The sequence below is a fragment of the Bombyx mori genome, chromosome 5 (genome assembly GCF_030269925.1).
Source record: "Bombyx mori chromosome 5, ASM3026992v2".
Classification (NCBI taxonomy): Eukaryota; Metazoa; Arthropoda; class Insecta; order Lepidoptera; family Bombycidae; genus Bombyx; species Bombyx mori.
Window position 1 is genome coordinate 5,762,396 of NC_085111.1, and position 12,320 is coordinate 5,774,715.

A 12,320-nucleotide genomic window follows, 5' to 3' on the forward strand; every position below is an offset into this window, starting at 1 on the left:
CCAGAGATCTTTTTTGCCACGTACCATCCGGCTATGGAATGAGCTCCCCTCCACGGTGTTTCCCGAGCGCTATGACATGTCCTTCTTCAAACGAGGCTTGTGGAGAGTATTAAGCGGTAGGCAGCAGCTTAGCTCTGCCCCTGGCATTGCTGAAGTCCATGGGCGACGGTAACCACTCACCACCAGGTGGGCCGTATGCCCATCTGCCTACAAAGGCAATAAAAAAAAAATTACAACAAAATGAAAATAAAATCGGTTTACGGGCAGAGCAGAAAATGGCACTTAGCTATTTTGTCCTTGCCTATTTATAGATTTATTAACCTATTAATTTCTACTTCCTGCTTTTGCGAAATGTTCTCCTCCTCTTTCTCTATTTGTGGCGTTTCGTGTACTACACAATATTCACTAAAGCAACAAACACTTCGCAGATCGGCCGCGAGAATGTTGACCCTGTGTTTTTCTTTGTATATTACCACAAATCGATCCGATGACTTTTCGTTTTGGTTGTATGTATAATATTTCCAATGATGATATGGATTCGCACGTGCACTATCGACTTTTGAAGCTCTTTCAGAATTAAAATTTTACAAATTTTACAATACTCCAACGATATTTTTGACCTTTAATGTCTTCTTTGCAACTTTCTATTTTGTGATCGTCGATCCTATGTAAATGTAACTCTAGAAAATCAACTTTTTTATTTATTACTTAGATTGGTGATGATAACCGGATCCTTAGACAACAATGACGTAAATGCTGCCTCGCCTTGAGCCATGAGTTCTAAGTTTCAGTACTGTAGTACAGCGGCTGCCCCACCCTTCAGACAGGTATGCATTACTGCTACGCGGCATAAATAGGCAAGGTGGTGGTACCTACGTGTGCTGGCTCCCAAGACGTCCCACTCCCACTAATTACGCATATTAAATTTTTCCTGGTTTGTTTTTTATTACACGATGTTATTTCTTCGTTATGGTGAACAAGTCAACAATTAAGTAGGCATTTAATTAGACATAAATGATGCCGCCTGCCTGTGGGATTAAAACACAGGTATCTTCGAATCACTCGATGCGAAAATAGCGGGCGTCTTATTCTTTAGGCCACGACGGCTCCCAACTCTTCAATGTACTCGCGTAGGTAGTTGGTACCTTACGGTTCGTTTGAATTTTCAATGGGTTCCACTGTACTGACACAAAATAGACCACATAGAATTACCGAAATTTCGACTTTGCTCGACAAATTGCTACTTGCGAGAGGATTTCAATTCTATCACAGTTGCAGGCCAATGGCACTTCACCCATTAGACCATGGACTCTTCAAATGGATTGATAAATTGTTGTTAGAGTTGTATACCAGTGCTATTAAACCATTGGTTAACAAACATTGCCATACTTTCTATAAGTATAAAGTATTCGACGTCTTTGAACTAAACGGTTTGTGTTAATTTGATACGTTTTTTTAATAATAAGAGTAATAAAATACTTAATAAAAATTACATCAGAAACGTTTGTGATAAACAATGAAGTCGTTTAAATGTAAATAATTCTATATTAAAAAGACGTATATGGAATAATTTTCATTGAAGAGCGAAAATAAAAATAAGAACTTGTTTTATTTACGTTTAATTAGTATGATTATTCGAGTATTTTCTTCTAAGTAGTATATACAACGAATTATCTCGTGAGCACGAGTTGGAGGCAACGTTTGGGCGGGCTTCGGATGGCCCTCCGATCAAGAAGTCCTCTTCAAGGTTTGGGTGGCGGGCAGTTATGTGATCCTCGCGAAACCTTACCTTTCACATACCTCGGTTGGGTTTTATCTCACAAGGATTGGACTTGATTTGTTAAGTAACGAAGGTTTTAGTGGGTTCAACTCCGACATCGCTTATCAGCTTCAACGCATAGGCAGAAATTCGGTGATTGCCACCACAAAAGGAATATTTACAAAATCGTGATAAAAATTTTATGTCTTTGTTTGTGATTTTGTGCACGTTAATCTCCACAATGTATGAGACAATTGGTTGGATGTGGTTTTCTGTGATGTACCAAGATTACTTTAATCTAAGTCAGAAATTTTGAGTTGTTTTAAGACATCACAGTTTCTTGATTAACCATGAGCGATTTCATAGATCGTTTATACTATCTAGCTAGATACAAAATGTAAAAACTTTTCTGTGTCATTGCTATTCGTTTCGGAAAGAGCGCGTAGAACAAACCGATTCCTTATCTAACTTGGATACTGCAATATTTAGTGGTCAAGTCAACATGTTATTCCTTATTCTGCTGGGGGTCAGGTTATCGTATATGATATTAACATCACAACATTCATATCACACATATCACAGTATGTATCATATTAACAACACGCAGGGCATGCGTGACAACACACGGCACACCCACGATGTTTGTGATTTTTGCGATAAAATTTCCGATACATAATCTTATGGTTTTTATACGCAGATCAATAGAATCGAAATTATTTATTAATTCAAGTATTAATTTTGTTTGTTTTTAGAATTGACGAGTTAAAATTAACTATTTATTCTTTATAATTTTAAGCTAAATTTACTTGGCGATAATATGCAAAGTTTATTACTTAATTGTTATTTAATTTTTCATGGATATAATTATGAATAAAATATTATGCAATAAATGGAGACTGTAATTTAAAATACTTTTGCTATAAATCATAAATATAGATATGTATCTGCTTTAAACCAGAACTTTCTGATTAGTCGAATTGATAATTATAATGGTTAAGTTATGAAATGTGTGCATCTTCAGTGTGCTACGAATTGCATATAAAAGAGCGACCTTACTGGTCCAGATCCTTGGAACCAACAGCACTGCCAGGGTGCATTGACTGGCTGCCGACACCGGTGACCGATGTAGAGACGTTTTCGCTGACGACTCTATGGGCCAGGTGTCCCACCTAAATCCTTAAACCTTAAACCTAGTGTGAACTGGTCACAGAAGCCCATAGTCATCACAACGTGAAAAACGCGAGCCGTCCTTGAGACTTGAGGTATGTTAGCCGGTTTGATTGTTAATACAGGATATTCCTTTACCGTGGAAGTTATCACTGGTGGTAGAACCTCATGTGAGTCCGCACGGGTAGGTACTACCGCCCTGCTTATTTCTGCCGTGTAGCAGTAATGCGTTTCGGCTTCAAGGGTGGGGCAGCTGTTGTAACTGTAGTGAGACCTTAGAACTTATATCTCAAGGTGGGTGCCAACATTTACGTTGTAGATGCCTATGGGCTCCTGTAATCACTTAAAACCAGTAGGGCCGTGAACTCGTCCACCCACAAGGCAATAAAAAAATAAAAAATAAAACCATCGATTTACAAAAATTACGTATTTATATTTTTTGATATTTATTTATTAGTTGGTTTCCGAAATTCTGTGTGTACACTGGTAAGACTATGCTAAGGAGCAGTCGTTAGAATCAGTTAACAATCCTAGGCGTACTAGGAATTATATTTCACAATGGACCGTACGTGCTACTTGATAATACGAGGCACAATAACAAACGATATCATGTCGTAAGCATGAGGAAACAAAGACCCGAGTGAAGAGTGTAATGTCCGAGCTAACAACCGTTATAATGCTGGAAGTTTTAGATATTTGTATTATAGTGGAGCAAGGCTTCTACGTTTTAATTAAAAAAATTAAGAAAGTAAATTGGTGTAGTTTAAAAGCTAAAAAGATTTTAAGTCGAACTTAAAATTCTTTATACTCATTCTTTGTTATGGTAAGCCGGAGTGCCAGCTTGTTTTTTTTTTATGAATGAAGGATTACTGGTGGCCCAGAGGCCTTTCATGTTTCACCAGGACAGGTTGGCGAGTAAATGCTCACCCAGGAGACCCAACAACTCTAGAGCAACTGCTTCGCGAATGAATCTATTACTGGATCGTAATCGCGACCCGCTGAGATTATCCGGCGAGAAAATCAGCGGGCTGATGCATGGGTTAGCTTGCAGGTCGAACTATTTGTTGAATTCCATGAGTGCGGTTACAGGGGTCCCTAAGCCTGCTCCTAGTGTTAGAGCTGAAGGCGTCTAATGCAAGGGTCATTGGATATGATGGATCCGTAAGGACGTGTCTAGCGCGTTCGAGCTTGTCTTAGCTTGACCAAAGTGACAACATTAATGTATTGTTAGCGTTCCTTGAAACGTATGCAAATATTCAAGTTAATCGGAAGTCTTGGAAGTTGTTTTCGACTTCTTCGTTGCTGGCCTAAGATCGCCGGTGCTTTTACTCCACTCTTGCTTGCTTGCTCGTGCTTGCAGTGCTTGCAGTCCATCCACTGATCGGGAGGATCCGATAGCACGAGGTTAGGGTGACGGCGGCCTTGTATGTGTGTGCGTGTGCGCGCGTGTGTGTGTGTGTGTGTGTGAGAGAGAGAGAGAGGGAGAGAGAGAGAGAGAGAGAGAGAGAGAGAGAGAGAGAGAGAGAGAGAGAGAGAGAGAGAGAGAGAGAGAGAGAGAGAGGGAGAGAGAGAGAGAGTATACACCTTATTGCACACCAAAACACAATTTACATTAAAAAACAGTCAAAAAGCAGATACATTTGTACTATAGGCGGTCTTATTGCTAAAAGCGATCTATTCCAGACAACCGTTTAATTTACAGAAATTCCCACGTGTTACCCCGTGGCTTGGGCTGGAGATGTAGTTCAAAGCGGCCACAATAAGAGAATTTATGGTAACAATCCGATTTTTTGAAGAATCTGACAGATAAAGGCAGATAGATGAGATGAAGAAATGTATAGGGAATACTTCTGGCTATATTTACTCAATAATATCCAGAAAATTTTACAAACTACTACGGGAGGTTTAGACAATAAATAGTTGGTGATTAGAATAACGATTGACAGCGACATAAAAGGTTGGCGGGTTCTATCGCTGTCTTAAGCGAGTAACGGCCGTCTGGTGTAGTGGTAAGAGACATGGTCACTACACATGGGGGTCGCGGGTTCGAATCCCGCCAAGGGAAGATATTTGTATGATAAATATAAATGTCTTTTCCAGGGTTATGAATGTATATTAAATATATGTATGTGTATAATAAAAATCTTACATTTATATCCGTTATCTGGTACCTGTAACACAAGTTCTTTACGAACTTATCACGGGACCAGTTAACGTGACGTGATTGTTAGTAAATATTTATTTATTTATTTATTATTAAGAACTTTTGGATGGATCGAATCGTTCTTCGTATTTGCGCTTTAATTTCGCGTTTGTTGCTTTTAATTTATTATTTTCAGATGTTTTGAATACTTTATAATTTCCCTGGTTATGGAAATTAATGGCCACCGTATTATTAGAATATAGGACAAACTACCTAAAAAATTTATAGAAAAAATACTTTTAAGGTCTGGCAGCTTGTTTCATTTGGGGTTCATCTTCACGGCAAGAGGATATTCAAAATATCGGAAAATATAAAATAAAAATAATGAACGCCATATTTAAGCGTAAAAGTGGGTTTGATTACGCTCTCAACTTGCGGACACCGAAGAAAACATTGCAAATATATAAGTATATAGGTATATATTATAAATATGTATAAAATTATACCTTACACGTTACATTTTTAGGATGAAATTTCTTTGTGTAATCGATTTAAAAATCGTAGATTTAGAGGTCGAAACGCCATATAGAGAAAACTATATAGGAAAAAGAATAAGAGAAGGACACTGCGAGGTCGTCCGTTTAGCATAGGCATATGTATCTTCTGATAAACAGTCCATAATTCTAATCTACTTATATTATTATCTGTTACAGTTCCTAGTATCACATATCAAGATAGATCACAACAAAGAACATCACTAAATAGATATTGCAGCATAACAACAACAAAAAAACTATTACATTTTCATATTATATCTCGGAAACTGTTAGAGAGTTCTAGAAAATCGACATGCTTAAGACGATCACACAAAAGCTTTTCAGGCATGATTGGAATAAAAACAAAGACGGCAAGAACAAGAGTTTTATCTTTATTTACCCAGAGAGATTAAAATATGTGAAACAAAGAAACAAAAGAAATTCAAATTCTTTCACCAGTTGCCGACCAAGTAAGTCCATTTCTTTGTTTTATTGTGGTAATAAATAACTCGATGAAGCTGTAACAATAGCATTTTTCGTGTATTTAGCTAGAAATAAATAATTCGGTTCTTAGGCATTAATATCTTATTGTTGCCTTCGATTTTAAACTGAAATGTTCTCTTCCTTTTTAGATTAGAAATACATGAATTATTATGGCCCATTAATTTGATAATAAAATAAAAGTAGCAATGTTGTTGGCACGATTCCGTACGATGCAACAAGTTGACTTTGTAAGTTTATGTATTTTACTTTAAGTCAGTTTCAAACCACAATCGTGTAAGTTTGAAAACCGAATTGAAATTCGATGAAATAAGACAAACAGATACGTCTATAGACTGAGTTTGAGAGAGCTGTCAGAGAGAATGAGTTTTTTTTAAATGTGTAAATGAGTGAACGAGACTAGGGTTCAATAATGTTCGGTGGTAACTTTTTCCTTATTTTTTTTTTACCTATTCGCTCATAGCCTAAGTGGCTATTCCGTCTCATCAGCCCGCTGAGTTTCTCGCCGAGTCTTCTCAGCGGGTCGTGATTCCGATCCGGTAGTAGATTCATTCGCGAAGCAGCTGCCTACTCTTTAGTTATTAGGTCTCCTTTGGAGGCTCTCGGGTAGCTGTTAGCAAATCCCACCCTTCTTGGTTGCTCGCCCACCTGCCGTGGTAAAACTGGAAAGGCCTCCGGACCACCAGTAATCTCTCAAACATAAAAAAGGACTATTGCTACTACGCGCAGATCGGTAGGCGAGCTCATCGGCTCAACCTGAGATACTTGGGATTACATGCTAACACGGGCCCTAGCAACAGCGGTGCTTTGCTGAATATACCGCCAGATCGGAATCGCGACACACCCCGTTACCGAAATTATAGACATCTTAGCGTCAATGCCGCCATTTTAGCAGAGAAATGAGGTCTAAGACCCCATTGAATACGGCCTACAATTAGTTACTAAGTGTTTTATAGAATTAGTTTCAATGATAACTTTGTATCCATTTTAACATGGACCACCCAGATTTTACCAGTTTGACCTTGAACACTTTGCCTAAGATTCGGCCTATTTTCAATGAAATTTCCTTTTGCGTATATTAAAAGCCTGGATACAACTAACTCCCTTATGTTATTCCCGGCGAATTTCATGCTCTTCTGACTAATGACATAAAGAATAAAAAAGAATGGAAATTTATTTTCGTGGGTCAGATTCATCATATATTCATCATATTATTACGTGCAGTTAATTATTAGTCTCGAATTTTTTTGTGTTGACTGAAATACAAACGTAATAAATTGAAAAATAAAATGATTCAATGCAATTATATTAAGATTAGTTATGCTGTTAACATTACACAATAATTAAGCAGATGAAAAGAAAAATAAAAGTCAAAATGTCATCTTTTATATCTTAATTATTATTGGCCAGAGAAGTAAACAGATTCAGTTCAATCCAGATCGAATGTGAAAATACAGCTTTATTTCAGGTTAAAGATTAATTAAAGCATAATACTCCATCACTGTTTTGTTGGATGATACCACTCCCGTGTTAACCAGTTAGTACCGGCTATAGTGGCAATCGAGTTATCACATTATAACGAACGCATTACAGTCCACTTATCTTTTTTCAAATAATGATTTTGACCGGCGAAGGTTTTAAGCGGTTTTGTATTATTTTGTTTTTATGATAATTCCGACATATGACACGTCTGATTTGAAGTACTTACCGGATAGATATTGCATAGATTTTACAACGGAAATACTGAAGCCTGCTTTGAAAAATAATCACCAAAGCCCAATTGTTTTTTATTACGGCTGTGCCACCATTTAAATTGGAAGGCAAACTGACAGAAATAGGCAAAGTGCTCCTACCTACGGGTAATTCAGACAGCAGTAATCAATAAATTTTGCGGCTTTGATTTTTATTATACGACGTTATTCCTTTATCGTGGAAGTTAGTCGTAAAAACTGTTCACTAAGTATTTGCTTAGAACTTATATCTCGAGGTGGGTGGCGCATTTACGTTATAGATGTCTATGGGCTCCAGTAACCACTTAACACCAGGTGGGCTGTGAGCTCGTCCATCCATCTAAGCAATAAAAAAATAATAATAAAAATTGGTATCTGTCAACAGATTTGAATCTCGGCACTGTCGCTTCCTTTCAAGCGAGGACAACGGGCGTCTTATCTTATAGGCCACCACGACTAGATCCTGACAAAAAGAGGGCCTGCCTGGATTTTTATTAATCGTTAGGTATGATGAGCAGACTATTTTTTTGAGACTTTTTTTTATGATTAAAGGATTACTGGCGGCCCGGAGGCCTTTCTAGTTTCACTAGGACAGGTGGGCGAGCAAAAGCTCAGCCAGGTGGGATGACCGTGGCTATTGAGGCCTCTTAGCTTAGTTATGAAAGAAACCCATACTGAGACATGATATCGAAGAATCTGTCTTTAGTATCATAACTGTACTTTAAGTCGTGCTCTGTGGTGTTTGATTGACATGATTTTTGTACTATTAGTTGTGGTCGAAATTCGTTGTAGAATTACGTACAATTTTTTGTAGGTACTAAGCCCGTGAAAACCTGCAATATGCTACCGTGCTAGCAGTTTTTACCTAAGTTCGTATCGGTTGATATCTAAAGAATATACTTTGTACGGGTGGTAGCCTGGTAGGGCGTGTCGTGAGCCCACACCAGTACCAGTATACCGTCTATATCTGCCGAGCTCCGGTTTTCCGCGACTGTTTCAATTGTCCCCGATACTTGTCTTTACTCCAAACTCTTCAAAATGAATAAGGAAGAGGCACATTTACCTATATATATCGTCTTTTCGCATTAAAAGTGTACAATTTCCAAAAATATTCGAAATTGAGTTAATATGCGAAATCATTTGGGATCACCAGTATTTTTCTCATAAATATGTACTGTCAAAAGAGCGTAGTTTAGTTTTAGTTTCTTTTTTTTAGTTTACCTATATTTTGACTACTAGATATTAACAAAATTAATACATAATTTTATCTCACTTTAAAAGACAGATAATGTAACTGGTAAAAAAGATTCCGTTACAAACATATATACGTCTGAAGCTAATAAAAGCGTATTAAAAATAAATAAATAAATGTTGCAAAGATAATTATTATTAAAAATACCACATGTTAAATCACTCTCCTGTAAAATTTGTAAGTTTTGAGTTTATACAGTTTTAATGCGAGAAGACGATATGCGCTTTATTGCCGTAAAACGGTGCTCGAATAAGGGCACTGCACACAAGTTTGCCAACGTCGATATTGGAATACTTTACTAGAAAGATCAAAAGTGTTTTGACGACCAGTTCGAACTTTATCAAGGCATCTAGAAACTAGAGCGAGCGATATAGTGGATTTCGATAATGTTCCCTCCATACAGATATACATATATTTAAGCAAATGAAGATGAAGTTACAGCCACCAAAATAATTAAAACAAGCAGAATAATTATAAAACTAGCGTTGTACAATTGTTTTAGTTCGTTTTATTTAAATTTCGTTTTTATTATGTATGTAGAACTGCATACTGCGATGGTCGTAAAATTAAAACTAAACATAATAATTTGTTACCATTCCTTATTACATTTAAATATAGCATGTTTCAAGATCATAATTTTCTGTTTGAAACACGTTTCGTTTTTTTTTTTTTTTTTTGCTTATTCGAGAATTCAATCTTGTAGCGTCACCTATTGAGAAATATTAACACTATTGACCAAAAATAGCTGCTGGAATAATACATTCATACGAAGGATTCAATCTGAATAAATTTAAATTGACTTAGTTCAAATTAGTCCGGAAAGATGGCGTTAGAAATAAAATAGCTACCGTCTATTCGAAGGGTTTTTGAAATTTTCCGCAAGATGTCATTAGTAGTACAGCTTGTACAACTCTGTGTTTTATCTTGCCATTCGGTTATTTTACTTCTGTGTGTGTGTTGAAATTGTATTTCTAGAAAAAAATTAAGGCACATATTTAGTATTGGTCCTTAGTTTTAGTAAAACCAGTAACTCTCTGAATATATCTCATTTCAGAGAAAGGAAGGAAACATTAAATTTATATTCTCACACAAATGCGAAAATAAGTTTTTGTTGTTTATTTTAATAAACTAGTGGTCCCGCAGTATTCGAAATTCGACTATAATTTATTGAAATTATAAACTTGTACATTATTATGGTTATATTGTCAAAGACTTCTATAATCACAGATTTCGCCAAGACTACACTATAGATAAATAATGTTAAAGATAAACAATATTAACCTATTTTCAATTTGACCCATATTGGACCACAGTTTTTGACAAACTAAAGTTTGACAATAAACAGAGAGTATATATGTATACATATGTGTGTGTCAAATACATGGTATGTAGTGTGTGTAATGTTTTGTTTATTGATTTAATGTATCTTTTATGCATTATTAAAAAAAATTATTAGCATTGTGTACTCCTTCTCTATATTCTCTATAAGTGTGAGAAATTTCATACTCCTCCGTCCGCGCAATTTTCGTAAATAGGGGTACAAAGTTTTGGCTTCACGTATTAATATATAGATATTTAGCTACCTATTTTATTTGTTTACAGATTGAAAACCAATACACGGAGCGATTGCTTAGAACAACAAATTCAATTAATAATGTCAAATTGGTTCCTCACTAGTACAGTTTTCAGCTAGTTCTTCGGGCTAAATAATAAAATATTAGGAACATCATGGCTATCATTTTCCCGGCTTTGCGTCGACAACGACATTTAAATTACAAAATGACGTCGTACTAAAAACGTATTACGAAACTGGTCGCAAAACATAATACCAATTAAATTAATACTAAATAGTCTTTGTTTCAGTTACAAATTATCATAGTAAAAGCGAAGATAGTTAGGAATTCTGAAAGTTGAAAAGATATTCTAATAATTGTTGTAAATCGAAAATTTGTAGTTGAAGCATCGCTGGTAAAGACTCGATTATTTGAAATAGATCATTAGGCCCCATACTTGTTTTTTTTTTATTGCCATTTTAGGCAGACGAGCACACGGCCCACCTGATGGTGAGTGGTTACCGTCGCCCATGGACCTCAGCAATGCCAGGGGCAGAACCAGGCCGCTGCCATGCGCTTAATACTCTCCACAAGCCTAGTCTCACCGAACGCGTAGGTGAGTTCGCGGGACTCAGCCTGGGATACTTTGTTAACATCTGCCCTAGCAAGAGCAGTGCTTCGCTGAAACTAGCACTGGATAGAAATCGTGACCCACTGAGAAGATCCGGCGAGAAGCTTAGTTAGCTATGTGTATTGGTTAATTTACATGGCGAACCCCTCAGCGCCTTCGATGACCGATAGTAGATCGGGATGTTTAAAATGACGGGCTTAGGGCGACGGCGACTGTTTAAAGTTTCACCGAATTAGACTGGTGGTAGGACCTCTTGTGAGTCCGCGCGGGTAGGCACCACCACCCTGCTTATTTCTACCGTGAAGCAGTAAGTAATGCGTTTCGGTTTGAAGGGTGGGGCAGCCGTTGTAACTATACTGAGACCTTAGAACTTATATCTCAAGGTGGGTGGCGCATTTACGTTGTTGATGTGTATGGGTTCCAGTAACCACTTAACACCAGGTGGGCTGTGAGGTCGTGGATGGGTCCAAGCAATAAAAAAAAACATTTGAAATGCGTATTTATATACGTTTAAATATATATTTTTTGTATTTTATATAGGTAATAAGCACACAGACAAAGAGCAAACGAAACGAACCTGCCAATGCGGCAATGCTTGTGGTAATCCTAAAATAAAAATATTTACTTTTCTCTATGTTACATTAATCTATTAAAATGCAGCGATATGAATTGAGTAAACCACCGGTTAATACGAATCCGGCGGCAAAGTTTGCAGTCGGACGTCGAGTGACCACTCTATGGCTTTCGGTCGCTAATCAAATTAAGCTGTGGATACTGAGCTCGGATAATACGGAGTGTGTTCCTAAAATTTTTTTTTTTTGTAATCGAAGAAGATTATTGGAATTTAGTATTATTTAAATACTGAATTTTTAATTAAAACTGCTTTTATTTACGATTTAATCTCGTATTTTTATGAATGAATCATTATCGTTATGAGTGCGTATGTTTTAACGGATTCACCCTTAAAATTCATTTTCAAGGTTATCAGAAACTGCGACAGTCAAATAATTATAGTATAGTATTAACATAAAAGTAACAACACTAATCT

The 12,320-nt window shown here is 36.7% G+C and overlaps 1 long non-coding RNA gene across 2 annotated transcripts; it reads left to right on the forward strand.

The window, feature by feature from the left end:
* Nucleotides 1-2,780: 2,780 nt before the first annotated feature.
* LOC110386275 (uncharacterized) lies at nucleotides 2,781-10,938 on the forward strand. Of its 2 annotated transcripts, XR_005244707.2 has the most exons (4): nucleotides 2,781-3,021; nucleotides 5,783-6,075; nucleotides 8,222-8,341; nucleotides 10,691-10,938. It is a non-coding gene; the product is annotated as an uncharacterized LOC110386275 (long non-coding RNA). The 2 variants fall into 2 exon arrangements; XR_009973162.1 differs by lacking the exons at nucleotides 2,781-3,021; nucleotides 5,783-6,075 and adding an exon at nucleotides 7,700-7,965.
* Nucleotides 10,939-12,320: the final 1,382 nt, after the last annotated feature.